Source organism: Pezoporus wallicus, unplaced genomic scaffold (assembly GCF_028554395.1).
Source record: "Pezoporus wallicus isolate ANWC-B61680 ecotype Strahan unplaced genomic scaffold, APGP_CSIRO_Pwel_v1 contig_2132, whole genome shotgun sequence".
NCBI lineage: Eukaryota > Metazoa > Chordata > Aves > Psittaciformes > Psittacidae > Pezoporus > Pezoporus wallicus.
The window spans coordinates 1,803,740-1,821,139 of NW_026637551.1; positions in this window are offsets into that span (position 1 = coordinate 1,803,740).

Sequence of the window (17,400 nt, forward strand, 5' to 3'; positions counted from 1 at the left end):
TTTATTCCTCCCTGTAAAAGGTCTGAAAACACAAAAATATTCAAATGCTTTCTTGTTTGAAGTGGAGTGGAAGTTAAATTGTTCCCACAGTTCCGTACAGTTGTGCCACATTTAGGCATTCCTGTCCTTTTGACAAGAAAGCTAGGTAACCAAATTTAAGCCAGCACACCCTATTAGGACATGCTGTTAAAAACTCTGCGTATGACAGAAAGATGGATGTGTCTTTTCTCTTGTCACAATAGGATTTTGACTGATCTGCTTAACACCATGGTTGAACCCTCTCATGCAGACCATTGCAACCATAAGAATTTCCAGTGGCATTAATATTAGTGGGCTTTATGAGAGCGTGTCAGTCTGTGCAAGTTTACCCAGTTACTGATCACATTATGGGTGTAATGGGAAACCTAGGTCCACACTTAATGTGATAAATGTAATGGGAAATTCTTGCCCATCTTTGTGGTCAGGGGTGGGGGAGAAGCTGCATTCTCTGCTTCCTGGCCAGAGTGAGCACCTAGAGGCAATAAAGAAAAATGGTTAAACCTTACCTCATGGTCCAGTGGAAGTCCTACGTTAGATATTTACAATCACTGAAGTGTGTAGGTCATATGCATATATATATATGTATATGTGTTAGTAGAGGAAATTTATTCTATATACTCCTACTAAGTATGAATCTGTGAGAGAGTAAACTCACTGTTGTGACTGATATGTTTGTGTGGGCTAGAACCATCTGAGTAAAGTTATAAAAGGTGTGTGGAGAAGAGCGAGTGGGACTGAGAGAACCGGGGAGAGAGTGTCTGGGGACCTTCAGACAAGGCAATGATTTCAAGGGATATAACTCCACAGCATGTATTAAAATTAAACCAAGAGAATGAGTTGACTGATAGAGGGGGAAGCTTTAATGCTCATAAAATACAATGAACTCATTTAAGTGTCAAGGGATATGTGAGCAGATTGACTCCAAACCAAACAACAGTTTGTCTCCTTGTTTGGAAATTATTAACATTGAGTATTATTAACTTGCTAACTCTTAGGGTGATCAAGACATATATCTTCTTCCTTAGCTATGTTTATTTAAATTGGTTCTGGATGAGAAAGTTGCTGGGATCTATTATCATATTCTAATGGCCAGCTGAATACTTAATAATGAAGATGTGTTTAGACATAAAGTTAAGCAACTCTCTTAAAGGAGAGTTCCAAGGGGGCACCTAGATTCTCAAAGTTCTCATTCATTTTCTTTTGATCAAATGTTGAGCTTTCTGAGTTTAGTGGATGCTTTTCTACTGTTAATTCAAATTAATTTAAAACGTACTGAAGAAGAGGTTGTATTTCATGGAATTTGGGTTATGTGTTTGAAAAAAAAAATGTCTGTTGTTCAGCTTTGCAGGAAAGGACCTGGTGATCCCGTGAACAGCAAGCTAAACATAAAAAAACCCACGCCTTTACTGCAAAGGTGAATAATATTATCTTGGGCTGTGTTAGCAGGGAATGATGCCAGCAGGTCAAGGGAGGTGATACTTTCCCTCTTCTCTGCATTTGTGATGGCATGCCTGGAGTCCTGTGTACAGTTCTGGCCTCCCCAGTACAAATAAGACATAGACATACTGGAGAGAGTCTGGCAAAGGGCTATAATAGTGTTTAAGAGAGGATCTCCCCTACAAAGAAAGGCTGAGAGCTGGGACTAGAGAACAGGCATAGGAAGACCTTATCCTTTTGCATAAATACTTGAAGGAAGGCTGTGAAGAAGATGCAGCCAGGCTGTTTTCAGTGATGCCCAGTGACAGGACCAGAGGCAATGGACACAAACTGAAACACAGGAGGGTCTCTCTGAGCATCAAGAAACACTTTTTAACTGTAAGGGTTACTGAGCACTGGCACAGGTTGCCCAGAGAGGTTTCGGATTCTCCATCCTTGGAGACATTTAAAAGCTATCTGGACATGGTGCTGGGGTTTAGGTGGCAGGGGGATTGGACCAGATGACCTCCAAAATCCCCTTCCAACCCCAATCATTCTGTGATTCTGCCACACATGTGAGATTCCTGGATGGTTATTTATTTCTTGCACAATAGAAAAATCTAGTTCAATTGCCTTCAAATCATTTCCTGTCTTCATAAGAAATACCAGTTTCTTCGGGACTGATATTCTGTCTTTGTGGTGGACTTCTGATCACAAGGTATTCCTTTTGCATTCTACAACATGGTTTCATTCCTGGTTTATAAATGGTTAATAAAATCTTACTAGAGGTAAAAAAGAGGTATAAGCCTTGTAGTAACAAGTGATATGGAAAGTTATAAGCATGTCAAAGGGAGTTGTAATGCATGGATTTTAATAATGGTTAGCAACCTATTGACTGGATTTTTAAACTATTGATTACTTATTGTAACATCTATTAATCATTTATTGTTATTAATCATTTAGTATATTCCTATTCACTGTTTTTACAGAGAAACTTGGTATAAAATTGCACCGCCAATGAGAATAAAGAAACTAAACTAAACACAGATCATTAGAATCTGACATGTATGAAAAGGCTGAGTTTCAATTATTGTTTTTTGTGCCTCAATCTTTCTATATGAAGATGTGTAGGCCTGATTAATTTTGACTCATGCAAATATTTGTTATGTGTACAAATATATTTCAGTCCATTAATTTGTAAAAGAGATTATCATAGAATAATAGAATGATTTGGGTTGGAAGGAACCTTAAAGATTGCCTAATTCCAACCACTCTGGAAACTGTTCAAGAAGACAGCTTTTTAAGGGAATTCAAGACTTTTCTCCAGGAACAAAAACTTGAGTAAAAGCCTGGGGTTTGATCCTTTTGCTTTAGATTGCAAAAGGAATATTCCTTGCTTCTGAGCAAAAATGTAGTTATGTTTGATTAGTATTCCGGAAGGACGTGTTGATAAGCATATCATGAGAACCAGCTGAAGCTGGGCCTTTGTTAGTGGGAAGCTGCTGCACAGTCCTTCTGCTAACTTCATAAAAATATTTGTTAAGAAGGACATCTAGTGGGTCATCTGGTTCAGCAGCCACAGCACAGTTATTTGTATTGACTTCCTAGCAGGTTGAGGCGTAGAAAGGTGGAAGGACAAAAGGCATAGCGTGGAGGCTGAACTGCTGCCCAGCATACCTCTTTCCTCTCTCCCAGTTCTACCATTGCAGTTTGCCTGCAAACATATTTTCTGCAAACTCTTCTCTGTTGAGAGTGTTTTGGGTGACGTTGTTTCAGTCTCCTCACAATCAGTTTGCTTTACATTGGTGTTCCTTGGGTAGTAACAGTACAAAGAGAAAATCCTTTAACTCACACTCCTCCCACATAAAAATGAGCAGAATCAAAGAAAAATCTTCAGTTGACCAGAGAAAGTCTCTTTCTTGCCATTGTCAAAAGCTGCTCTCCCAAGACAGGCGTTCAGCTTAGTGAGATTGTCAGCCTGTGTATTGGCTACTCTGCTCTACCCTGGGATGCGCAAAAGGAGAAAAGGCCTAATTCTGCCTTGAATGTCTGCAGCTGGCTCCCCACCAGGACTTGATTTTCAGGGCATATAGAAAGGAAACAAAGAACAGGCTATGCCTGCTCCCTGGCTGACTCTCTGTTGTGCTGGGCTGGCCCTTTCCTGTAGGGATGGAGTGCACTATGGATTGGCTGTACTGGTAGCATATGTCAGGCGACTTCTCTCCACCCCTGAGCCACCCCCCCAGCTTCTACTGCTCGTAGCAGTGGTTTTATGTCGTCTTCTGCTAACAGGCTGCTAGCACCCTCACCAGAATTTGCAGGTATATGGGTTATTTCTTTCCTATGTCTTAGAACTCAGGTGAAAGACAAGTGTGCAGTCCACAACCTGTGACCTATTCTGCCACTGTGGGCTCCGACAAATGCCCCTACGTCATCTTTTCTTTGACAGTAAATGCTGTAGTATCTATGCATGTTGCTCAACAGTCATGGTGCAGCTCATAGAAATTCCTTAGTGTTTTAAAGCTTCCTGACATGTTCCCTATAAGCACCAAGGCAAACTTCATCCTGTTTTTCCACAACGCTGTCATGACTTTACAATTTTCTTGCTTCAATGGTTGATATGAAGCCTTCTTATAAGTCAAGGAAATTCCTGTATCAAATTGGAAGATCTTGTTGAGTTGGCTGTTGTTTGTAACAGCAGCAAAAGCAGCAACTGTGGCATTGATAGGCAGAAATCCCACCACAACTACTTCGTTGTAGTTTAACAAAGAGATCCTGGACTTGGAAACATGCCTGAAGTTTATCACTTTCCTTTCTGCTCTAAGTTCCAGTTTCATAAGACCCCAATTCCACCTTTTTGCAGTATCAAAAAAAGAAGACTAATATTGCCTGAGGTGCATTCTGAGATGCAGAATGCTCTTACTGCCCTTTTATGATTTGTGTCTGGTTGTGTTCTAAACTTTGGAGGGTATGTCCTGTAAACCATATGAAAATACAGCCTGCAGGCTCAGAGAGAGAAACAACTGAGAAACTTGATGAAAAATGGTAGCAAACAGAGGTGACTTTCTGAAAAGGATGAGTCTGACAACTTAACAGAAAAACTAAACCCTATTGCTTCCACCCTTTTGCTAAGGCCTTAGCAGCAGTCCACATGGAGCTCCCTCTCAGCTGCCACATCACATCTCATTCACTTTTGCATTGTGTCATTTGTTCTCACAGACAGAATAGGCAACTCAGAGAATTTCCTTTGCTGCTACCTGATACGCCATTATTCACCTCTTATCATTTTAGCACAGCAGTTACACAGCTGTCAAAGGTAATGGAGACCATGCCACTAAGAAAATTGGCTGTAATTTATTTATCAATTGTTTCTACATACCACAAAAGAGACTATCTACTTTACGGCTGGGTCTAAGGTATCTGAGAGCCTTGAAGTTCATGGTTTTCCGGTATTCTAAGTTCTGCTTATGGCTTTTCCTGTATATGACACACAACACCACCCCTGTGGTCTTCAAGGCCGATTTCTTCTTTGCTTTCTTTAGTCACAAATCATTCTGAGGCATCCCTTAAGTGCATTTGTATTGTTAAGTGCACCGGCCTGATTTGGTGTTAATTCAGTTTGAGTGCCCTTAATATCTTGCGGGAGTGAGGCAATGCATGCAAGCTGTACCTTGTAAAAACAGGTTCCAGGTCTGCCTGAGAGCAAAGCACCTTTCCCACAGCAATTTACCAAAGTTGCTGATAAAATTTTTATAAGGAAACCTTTTTAGTTTGACCCTATTGTGTTATTCTACCATTAAGAGTCGAGGACTTGAGACTGTATTCTGGTGACAGTTTATCACATTCTCCATTATTTTAGTGTATAGACACCTACTGATGGGTCACAGCCTACATCCCTTCCTCTTACAATCTGGAAATGGCTTTCAGAGCCAGAGCCTGGAAGCCCAAGAATGCCAGTTGCGGCATGTGTGTGTCAGTATAACAGAAGTGAACTCTAGATAAACCAGTCACCTCTAACCTTCAAATGATGGGAGATGGGATATTTTAGCGTATTTTGGCCCAAGCCAAGAGAGGGAAAAGCAGAAATAAACCATAGGAATAGTTGGCCCTAACGAATGCATGGAAGAAACAATATCACATTTTTTTTAAAGAAAATGTATTTGACTAACATTCAAGGACAAAAAGCCAGTTCTAGAGTAACTGGGATAAGCAAATGCTATCTTTGTATACAAAGGCTAATTTTGCTCTAAAATGAGTAACCATAAGTCCTAAGCACCACCAATGCTAACTGAAAAAGTTTATCTTATAAAGCTGAACCAGTGTATAATACCAAGTGCCCACGTGTCTGGCAGATTGCCTCTCTCTACGCTACTGTCACCTGCACACTTTGGAGAGCAGGGAGCTGCAGCAAGGGAGTTCAGGAGTGAAAGGCACAGATGCTACACATGTGAGGTTCATGATCTGTATGTTCTGTCATGCTATACGAACATGGTTTTGTCAGCTGTTACAGAAAGAGTAACCAAACAAGTCTGGATGCTATCTGAAGATGTGGACATGTCTTTTAAATTGCTATTTTGCATTTTGAAGGAAAACTTAGAAGAACAAGTTGGTGATGAAAGAAATGAGGAAAGAAAGAAAGGAGAAAGGGAGAAAGTGGAGTGTGGGGAGAAGAATGGCAGAGGAAGAGAGAAAAAGAAATGCAAAGAGAAGAAGTGAGGAAGAAGAAGGAAGAAAGAGAAACAGAGTTGAAGAGATAAAGAAAGAGAAAGAGAAAGAAAGTGAGAAAGAGAGAAAGAAAGTGAGAAAGAGAAAGAAAGGAAGAAAAAGAAAGAAAGAAAGAAAAGAAAAAGAAAGAAAAAAAAAAAAAAGAAAGAAAGAAAGAAAGAAAGAAAGAAAGAAAGAAAGAAAGAAAGAAAGAAAGAAAGAAAGAAAGAAAGAAAGAAAGAAAGAAAGAAAGAAAGAAAAAAGAAAGAAAGAAAGAAAGAAAAAAAAGAAAGAAAGAAAAAGGAAGGAAGGAAGGAAGGAAAAGAAGAGAAAGGAAAAGAAGAGAAAAGAAAAGAGAAGAGAAAGGAAAAGAAAAGAAGAGAAAAGAAAAGAGAAGAGAAAGGAAAAGAAGAGAAAGGAAAAGAAGAGAAAGGAAAAGATGGAAATTTCCTCAGAGTTTTACACACTGAATTTAACTGAGCCTGAAGCTGGGAGCTTAGCCAGTGTAGCATAACTGTTCAGCACAGGTACCTAAATACTGAGGCTGGATAGTTTGATTATAAGGAGCATCTCCTGTAGCCTAGCACAGAATGGTAGATTTGTTGCGCTCTAAATTGCCTTTGGGAATCTTGCCCTCCCTACCAACATGAATTACTCTCAGTTGCTGGTGGGTGAACGCCTTGATCCTGCGTCCCATGGAAGTCAATGGGAGCACTGCCTTTGACATCAATGAGCTCTGGATCACACCCCAGGTGAAAAATGATAGATTTACTTCTAGTTGGACCAAATTGATGAATAAATCAGAGCCTTGTGTGTGTGGAGTCAGTTCTAGTTGTGAGTGTCTCTTGCAGAGGCATTTTACAGTCCAAGTATGTGTGACCAAGGCAATCTGATTAATTATTGGATAAGGCTTGAGGCAAGCACAGAGTTTCAGATACCAGCTAGAGAACTGCATTACAGAGGAATTTATGATACCTTTGACTATCAGCCTCTTGATCTTCAGGGGTATTTGAGGAAGATGGAGATAAGGCAATTCTTTCTGTGTGTTTTCAAATAAGGGAGGAAAAAGCGTCAGTAAACACTTATAGCTGTTTCTCTCTCTGGCTCTCAGTATGATGCCCTAGAGTTGTGCCCTACTTCCAATTACTTTTGAAGAAGTATGCAAGTTCTCAGGAAATAATCATAGCATCATAGAATGATTTGTGTTGGAAAAGACCTTAAGATCATCTAGTTCCAAACCCCCAGCCATAAGCAGCTTAGGAAAAAAAGAAAATGAAGTGCATTTAGTATTGTGTACACCCGCTCCACCAAATCACAAAGCTTGAACTGCACCACTGGGTTAGGCGTTTGCAAACTTCCATCTGCATATGAACAAAGCAGAAGCTGCGAAGGATCAGGTAAATGTCATCATGGGCCCTGGGTGTCTGTGGTCAGTCCTGCTTCATCTCCATGCACCACTGAGGTCAGTGTCAAGGCTTGTGCTGCAGTGTGCTGTGGAAATGCTGGGCCACCTGAGGATCACTTGCAACCTTGATTTGGTCTCAGCTGTTTTGTTTTACTCTGTGTCTGTGTTGGCCCTTTGAATGACCCAGTCTCTTTGCGAGTTCTGCATAATGCCATGTGACAAATTTTTGAGGGTGAAGGGAATATTGGCCGATGCAGCTTTCCTCTTCAAAACACTGGGAAAATGCTTTTTATTTATGGTTTTGGGTTTTGTTTTTTGGCATTTGTTTTGTTCTGTTTTGTTTTAACACTGAGGTAGGCACAGTCTTAGTGATTTCAGAAAGAGACACACACCGTGATGTTCTGGATAACCCCTGTCAGTTATGTCTCTTTGAACTCTAGTGATCTGAAGCAGCTAAGAAGGGAGGGATCATGAAGGTAAAGGAGCAGGTGATGTGCCACAGTGCAGTGGGGCCAAAACCATGTAGATCTTCAAGCTGCAAAGAGAAATCCCATGACACCATCTGCAGCAGCTTCCCCAGATATTGTAAGTGAGTAGGTTAGAAGGTCCTTTCTGATGGATCAGCAGTAGGGCAAAGAAAGGAATGAAGGAAAGGTCTTAGTTTCACTCTCTTGCTCTCACACTATAAGGCAATTTTAGGGACTCAGAAGGTTATAGGGATTGCAATAGGTTCTGGGGGTTTTAAGAATTAATGGGTGAAGGTTATTTGCTGTGAATTTCAGGGGAGGAGAGTCTATATTGACAGGATTTGAGCTACCCTTCAAACAGCAGAGAGGAAAGGCTACGTGAGACATGGGACATGGCACCATGCTCCAGAGTCTTCCAGCATTGCTTTGCTTCCATCTAAGGATAAATAGATGCCTCTGTGTATGGTGCTTTGGGAGAGAAAAATCCATCTCAATCAGAGAAATAGTCTTTGAGTTCCTAATCCAGTGAGAAATGGAAATGATCTCTCTGCCTTCCTCTTCATTAGTTTATGTACATTGTCTCTCATCATGTTTACCAGCGAAGAAGTGTTTTCAGTATGACTGCTATCTTTTTAGCCTTTTCTGTAAACACCTCAAGCCCTGTTGTATAACTTAGAAGGAAGCTAAATAAGCATTTAAATGAAACAAAAAACCTCAGGAGATCTTGCTGCCAGGACATAAGCTGTGCAGTCAGGAGAAAAATAGCCAAAGTAAGAAGCTATGGGCCATGCCTCACGCGAACAGAGACACAAGTGTTTCCCTTGACTATTTTGAAATGAGGCCTGATCCAAGCCCTCTCCACTTTGCTTCAAGTGGGAATACATCTTATTGTTCAAGATGCTAAAAAATTTGAGTGATTTACACACTTCTAAACCTACTCTGCACTTCCACTGTTAATCATACACAATCCACAACAATGTCACTCTCTTTGTGCACCATGATGAAAGTATCTGTATATCATATATTCAAATTACATTGTGTACTTGAGGGAGCTCACGGTCCCTTGAAAACCTCTGTGGCATCACCGTTTGCGTGCTCCACACATTACCTATGAACTATCTATTGTGTATGTGACTGCAAGCTTGAATCCCTGCCTGGGATTATCTGAAAACTTTGGAACTTGCCAGCAGGAAAATTTACAGCTAAACAATTATATTGTTGAAACTCTGACAAATCCACCCCAGTTTATGACTTTGAAAATAGGGCTAGGTGTGAACAACTGAATATATTATACACCCTAGCATGGCCTCCTGGGGGCTGCAATATAGAATCTGTTTACTTTGACTGACACTTTTCATTTTTCTTTTCTTCCAGACATTATTGCTGCAAATGATATCTCTGCTCAGTATGGATTTGATCTTCAAAAAACTGTTTAGATATTTGGACAAACATCTTCTGAACAAGTTCTTTTATTATTATGATGATGATTTTTGGAAACAATCCAGCAATAAGGTAAAAGACAGGCAACACAATGAGTAAAAAAAGCAGACCTGCATTATATTGTTATGTCAGATTGCATGGTGGTAGGATTTCCAGAACTTTTCTCCGATGCAAAGTAGTTCTAAAAGCTCCATATCTGGACACAAAAGAGAGTAGATTTTTTTCTGTAAACAGAAGTTTAAATTCCTCCAAATAGACTGGTGGCTTCTTGCCAAGGATGAAATATATCTCACTCATGCACAGAATGTCATTCATTCTACTTAGACCCCATAAACAGACAAAGACATTCTCAGCTATTCAGAAGAAGGAAGATTTGTTGTTAAAGCCAATGACAGTACTTCCAGATAGCATCAGCAGATGAACATGCAGAGTGGTAGCATTTTTATTCCTGCTATATCGGTACTAGAAATTGGAAATTCACGACGTTTTTCCAGTTCCTTCAGAAATCCCAGCATCTCTGATGCTGAATGCCAGAACAGGAGGCAATGACTGGTGACCACACTGTACACTGGTACATCAGCCTGAAGGTCATTTATAAAATTTTCTAGTTCTCTAGGAAAAAAAGTAGAAGAGTAAAATTTCTCTTCCAGAGCACTCCCTGATTGACAAATGAATCATCCTTCATCTCACTCAGGCAGGACCAAAGAGCACGTTTTAGATAAAGAGATGGCTGAGAGATGACAGTTTTATCAATGTGAGCTTGAGTTGTAAACCACAAAACATACCTTTTAAGTATAATTTTGTGAACAGATTTTTTTTTTTTTTCTTAATTTTTTCCTTGTCTGTTGCATGAATCTTTTATCTACCTTATTCTTGCCATTTGTATTTTCTGCCATTTGGGAATATCCCAAATGGTCTCTGCTTCTCACTGTCGTTTTATAGCTCCTTTTGTACAACAGCCAATACTAACATTTCTTTCCAAGTGCAAAAGTTGCTTATGATTTTGATGTACCTTTAATGTACAGTACTTGCCACGCACTTAGGGTGGACACTGTGCTTTCCAAGACCCTTAAGAAGAAAATTCCACCTGGAGGAACTCATATTGAGGAAGCAAAAATTCTGTGTTGAGTTCTTGCAGGATATAAGAAATGTAGAAGAGCTGCTGAGGGAACTTCAAAGCTTGTATTTGGAAGGCCAGTGAACGCTCACAATAAACTTCGTATCTCTAGTGCCTTCGCGACTACCAGTAATGGCCGTTGCTGTGCAGCACATAGGGAAACAGGAATGCTGCACAGGGTACTGAGCTCTGTCTCGACACTGCAAAACCTGCTATGATTGTTTCAGAACATTCTAAGAGGATGTCAAAGAAGCCTCAGCTCCAGCTGCTTAATATGCTGTGGTGTAGCTCTTGCTCTAGTAGAGAAAACAAGGGTAACACAGACTGATGTACTTTTTGCATGTCTTCCGGCTCTAGCTTCCATGTGCAGGCTCCCTCTGGCTGAGTACCAGCAGTGTACTCTGATCTGAGAGGATGTAACCATCAAGCTGAGGGCATTGCTCTGTACAAAGTACCTGAAAATCTATTTCTGGAATAAGGGATGTTACCAGTCCTGTGTTGATATCCTCCCATTAGGAAGGAATTCCAAGAAATTAAGTTAGGGCAGTACTGGTACAAATGCAGCAAATGCAAAAGCTCTAAGTTTTGTATTTCCCTGGATTTATGTTATTTATGGTTTGTGGTGTAAATCAAACTAGAGGTTTAGTCAATAGATTTGAACTTGTAAATAAAAATACATAAGCATGTTATGCACACATCACATTTTCACCTTTATTAGAGATCATAAAATCCTTGAAGGAGAGAACAAGTGGCAAGTCACTCAATTATCTTTTCATGCAGTGACTTCAATGTAATTATTGACACACATGAATTTTCAAGGCTGGTCATGCATTCAGAGCTGTCTTTACCAGTGATCAGTTTGGTTTAAATCTGGCTGATGCTTTGCTGAGGACTGAAAAGAAAAAGACACTAAGCAGTTCCTGTGGCAGAAGTGGCTTCCTATTTTTGGCTTAAAGCTTGAGTAAATTAAATCACAGTCTTTCTAGTAAAGGACTGTTTCACCTGAAAATATTCTACTGTCTCAGCAAGTACTTTGCACTCTGAGCAACATTGTAAGCACCACAAATAATTTACTGTAAAGAAAGGTAAAGTTGTAGGGAAACTGAGTAAACTTGCCTGCTCAAGAGAAATATACAGTTTGCTGGCTAACCCTGACAGTCATTTACTTTGGGTTTTCTCTGAAATTTTCAGATTGGGAAAAAAGTGAGGATACTTGGATGAACAAAGAAACAAGTGCCCTCAGTTATTCCCAAATTGCAATCAACTCAGATTCCTGCCATTCTTTCTTTTCCCAACTTCAAGCAATAGAGGGAGAAAAGATGGAGTTAGTATATACGTATGCATGTATTCATGTCTGTAATTATCATTTATCCTTCCCGCATCTCCCACAGCACACAGAAACTCAGGCTTCATGAGTGAGCGGAATCAAAGAGGGCTCCAGTCGTCACTGTCCAGTGGTTTTGAATTTTGTATATGTTAATTTATGGCAAATGCTAGCAGCAGACATGGTGTGGTGATTTGCTGAAGATGTCTACCAAGTGTCTTGTTTTCAATGCAGTCCTGAGCAGGAGGCAATGGAGAATCTATCTAAGACCTAGAGAGTATTTAAAACCTGCAATCACCCCAGAAAGCCCCTCCTCTCTTTGACATCCCATGTCAGCTCCTTAAATCAAACCCCTCAGACTCAGGAATGAAGTAAATAAATTATAAGCTTTATTGATTGTGTCTGCTATGTGAATGTTCTTTAGCATTGACTAAGCCGTTCAAACCATTGTCCCAACACAGATCAGGCTCCCCGTAAAACCCGAAATGGCTACTCAGGAGGGAGCAGAATTGTTTTCTTTCATTGATCCAAGGTTCTGTCAGGGAGGGTTTTGATCTCTACAGCTTTACAACATCCATATGGTCAAGAATGAGTTAGCTGGCTCCTTTCAGTGGGATACAGGATCAGAGTTTCAGATTGGACAGAAGCCCACTGCAATAATCTCTCTTTTTTTGTTTGTTTTTTTTTTTGATGATTATCAGTGAATTTCTCATGATTTTTCAAACCATAGACCCAGTTTGTCTCTCACTCCATCTGTTCTGTCTCTATGACTGTTGACTTCAACTAAATCATTGGTATAAATGCATTGCAGACTTCTTTTCCAACTAATGGAGATAGTGCTGGTGGCTGCTGTTTAGGAGTTATTTTGGGGGAAGGGCTTGTTTTTGCTTCTGCTTTAAAGCAAGGAGGTGTGGTAAATCACAGACATCTTTCTTGAGATGGAGACAATAAATCACTCTTTTCAGGTGAAATCTTTTATTTATGTCTTGAGATTCCATTTCATTGCAGAAAGGTATGTTCTTTTGGCTTCAGCTGGACTGCACTTTAGCGAGTGATTCAAATCAAGCTGACACTTATTAGTGAGCATGTTGAACACTTTGCTTTCAGGCATTTCACTGGGCTGCCACCATTCTCCATTCTTCACAGATGTTTGTTATCCTCGGGTTTCATCTGGAAGCAAAATCACTGCCTGCTCCTCATGTCAGTGGGAAGTCAACTGCAAAGGGCAGCTTGATTTTAAAGTCAATGGATCACTCCCACAAATAAAAAAAAATAAAAAATCCAAATATAAGGGAAGATGAAATAATGCACTTGCAAGTCAGCTATAATGCACTCCCAGATCAGCTTGAGCTTATTCTTCTGGTCTGAAAGGGACTGAGAAAACCTCTTATTATCATTTATTAGGTTTTGAGCCCTGTCACTGCTCTGTGTTGCACAGTACACACTGAACAGTTGTGGCTTCAAAGACAGTGTCAGCAATATCAGGCAGTAAATTATTTAATTGCAATGTACCATGGAAAATACTGCAAGGAGGAGTCTATCAACTAGAAAAGATAGTGCATGTTGTTATGATTACACTACTGAGAGGTCAGCTCCTCTAAATCTTGTCATTCATGATTTTGTTCATGCTTTACCATTAACAGCAATGGCTGTCTATATGATTGTGTTGATGGTAGTATCATTCAAGAAGGAAATTTTACTACCAAATATAAATATAACATGTGTTCATTTTTTTAATTATATGTAACATTCAATAAAGTGATACATTATTAGGAGAGGTCATTGATTGTTCCCAGAATGTGGCAGTAAAATATATAGTATGTACCAAAATTAAAACCAGTTTTAGAGCAGTGTAGCATGGAATAATGCAAAACAAAACAATAAAAAAAGGGTGTCAGGGTTAACAATAAATTATGAACAGAAAAAGCAAAAATTATGCCATTTTATCTGACAATAGTTGGACTGAATTTAGAATTGGAGATGCAAACAGCTTTTATGAGGTTGTTCTTGTTCTTGTTCTTGGTAGGGTAAGAACACACAGGTAGCCTGCAAGACCTTTTTAAGACAAAAGAACCCTGAGATTATGGACCTACAAAATTTAGTGAGTGCCAGCTCCAACGAAAAATCATTGCTCCTAAGCTGATTGCATTGTACTAGAAATGCTATATTAACTCTTTGAGATGCTGCCCAAAAAAGTAGAAATAGATGTTTTTTATCTCCTCAGATCAATGCCATTTGTCTCTTCAAAAAGTCAGCTTGCAATATCTTGCCATCCTCCATGTCACATTAAGGTTCTTACCCTGCAGCCTGAGTTTCAACAGGAGGCTGAAAAACAGCAGCATGTGTGACCACTGTCATGAATTTGATGGCCTTAAGAATCTTCTACGGTGAGGCAGCAATCAAGGCATACATGATCTCGAAATATTTCATTAGTCTTCCTACTTAGATATCATGGGTCCAAAATACTTCAAAAGATATTCCAAATAATTTCACAGCAAATAAATCATGAAAAACCTTAAAAAGCGTTACCCAGATTAGTAAACATTTAATGAAAACAAAAATAAGCATTCTGTTAGGTTTCCTTTTCCATTTGTTCTTTTATTTCATACAATAGAATTGTAGAATCATAGAATCATAGAACAGTTAGGGTTGGAAAGGACCTTAAGATCATCTAGTTCCAACCCCCCTGCCATGGGCAGGGACACCTCACACCAAACCATGTCACCCAAGGCTTCATCCAACCTGGCCTTGAACACCGCCAGGGATGAGGCATTCCCAAAAGGCATATTTTATTTATTGGTTTCTTTTCTCTTCTTGAGCTGGTGAGATCCTTGCCACATCTACAGTATTTGCTTACATAGGCAATGAGTATTCAGAAATGTACCTTTTGCTGTTTAACATGATCAAGCAGCTGGAAGCAAGGAATTGAAGCAGTTCCATGTGATCAGCACCTTATCTGCAGAGTGTGCGGGTAACGCCTGCCAACTTGCACAAAAACAAAAATTGCACTGTGAAGAGAAGCAGAAGGCAGTGGCAGAGGCTACAAAGTAAAACACAAGCAAAATCTTTAAAGTAAGAAACTGAGAAAGTAAATTGTCTGCTTCTATTTGAGCTTTTCCTTAAAAAAATCCCCTCCCCCCCCCAAAAAAAAAACCCTCTACCAAAACCAACAAAACCAAATAGATCTTTTAATGAAGCTGAAAAACAAAACAGTGATGAAATAAACTTTTAATGGTTGAAGTTCTGATGAGAGTACTGTATTGGTAACTTTTTAGTGATTGCTGTTTCATGTTTCTGGATAGGAAGACTTGACAAAATCCTCCCTAACTTCATGGGCAATGCTGTGGTCCTGGGAGTCTCAGAGGGACTTTCTGGTGAGGGGAGCCAGCTGATGCTTCCACAGGCATCCACAGTCCTGGGGCTGGCTGGGTGCATGTTGAATGATGCCCAGGGCACCATGGGGCAGAGCCTGAGTGTGAGTTACCTTGGCATCTCATAGCAAGGATGGGGGATCTCTGGGCCATAATCCGTGTTCCCACTTCATGCCTTCATTGAGCTTCTTTACGGGCTCCTAGGGTTACTTTACTGAATTCTGGTCTCATACTGAAAAAAAGCCCTTTCCTTTCCCTGATCCTAATTGCCTGTATATAGCAGTGCTGCACACAGGTTTTGTTGTCAAGAGTCCAACCTCGGTTACCAAGAACCTTGGTTTTGACTGCACTGGATGCTAAGGCAAAACTTTTCCGGTACTCCTGAGTGGTCCTCCCTTTTGTCCTCCATAAAGTCCCTTGCTACCCAAGGGGACTGACATTGATTTTGCTGTATAGCCGCATACAAGAAACTATGGTCTTTCTGGCTAGGGAACACCCAAAGAAGGAGCAAATGATTCCAGACAAGGAGGGAAGTGATCCTCTCACAACAGGGAGAGATGCTGCTGCAACCTGTGGTCTGGGCTTTTGAAAGGGAGACCATCATGAGCCTGCATGAATACTGCGTGGCACTCTGCTAAGCAAGTAGCAGAGCTGCGGGCTTCTGAAAGTCATGGCTGTCCCACTGCCAGGTTCTCTGGCTCTCAACACCTTGCTGGCATCACTGACCTTTTCTTTCCACAGTTGTGGAGTGACTGGCAACCTGCAGAAGAGTATGCTTACCTTGTCAGCTTTGTATCAGCAGCAGACCCTAGTATGGGAAAGGGTATCACACCCACTTTTGAAAGGGCCATTTTCTCCATACAGAAGCTCTTGAACAGCATGAAGATGTTGTTCAGAGATGATTTTAAGCTTAATCTGCCTCCCTCCCCACTGAAAACCCTCCCCAGGACCAGTCTGGAAGTTGTAACTCTTTCACTTTTAAATTTACATCTGTATTCAAGACCATATCCCACCATATTCTTCCCTCCAGAATCTTGCTCAGAAGCACTTCCTCCTGAGATGGTCTTCCTCTTACAGCCTCAAATCAGAAACAGTCCCATCCCCCTGTGTAACACAGCACAGCGAAGTGCTGTTTGCACCTATGGGTCGAGGAAAATAAGAAGGCAACAGGGAGTACTGCACCTCATGGCATCTCCATGGAGCATTGGGTAGAGAGAGCAAACACATGTAAAACTAAGATGCAAACCCACTTATTAGTGTCCAGCACACATACCCTTTCTGTGTTCAAGTGCATAATACGCACAGCACTGGTGCTACAGCGTCTCCTGGTAAGGCTAAGCCCCAAAATGTGACACACTTAATGACACCCTAGGATTGCTTGCTTGTTTGGGAGATTTCAGAATGTAAAGAACAGCAGTCCAAAACAAGAGAGAACATGTACCTAGAGGTCAACCTTTCTTAATGGGATCAGGTGAGATGAGGTGTGATTCTTCTGTGATTCTCTCACAGGACACAATGCCTCCCTGCTTTTGATGGATGCAGTTGGAGTGCCTCAGATTCATGCAGACTAAATGCAGATAGGCTATGGCCTGATGCATATTATAGGGAATGTAAACTTATGCTGTTTTGACCCCTGCAGGCATCTAAAAAACAAAGTCTACACCTGTAACACCAGACTGTGCTCACAGAAATTGAACAAACAAAAAGAAGGGGCAATCCCAGGCCACAGATTCAGGCTCTGGACTGTTCCTTCATGATATTTTTTTTTTTTAAAACTATCTATGACCATCTCTATGGCCATCCTTACTATGTAAAGATGTAAACAAAGCACCCACAAAGGTGGTAATATGAGGAGGGAAAAATCCCACCTCCCAACCAGCATGGAGACTTCTGAGGACTCTTGATGCCTACCAGCCCTGTCTGCTCATCTCCATGGCTGTTGCCTGGGTGAGCTCAGCCCTCCAGGTGCTTGGGGCATTGGGCACCATGGGCAAGGATGGTCACAGACATCTGGTGAGCAAAGGGTGGTATTCCTCCTGCCTGATTTTCCCTGCCAGGAGCTCAGTGTAGCTAAGTTTATTATCTGAAATACTTTACTGCTCTTTCTGGAGATATCT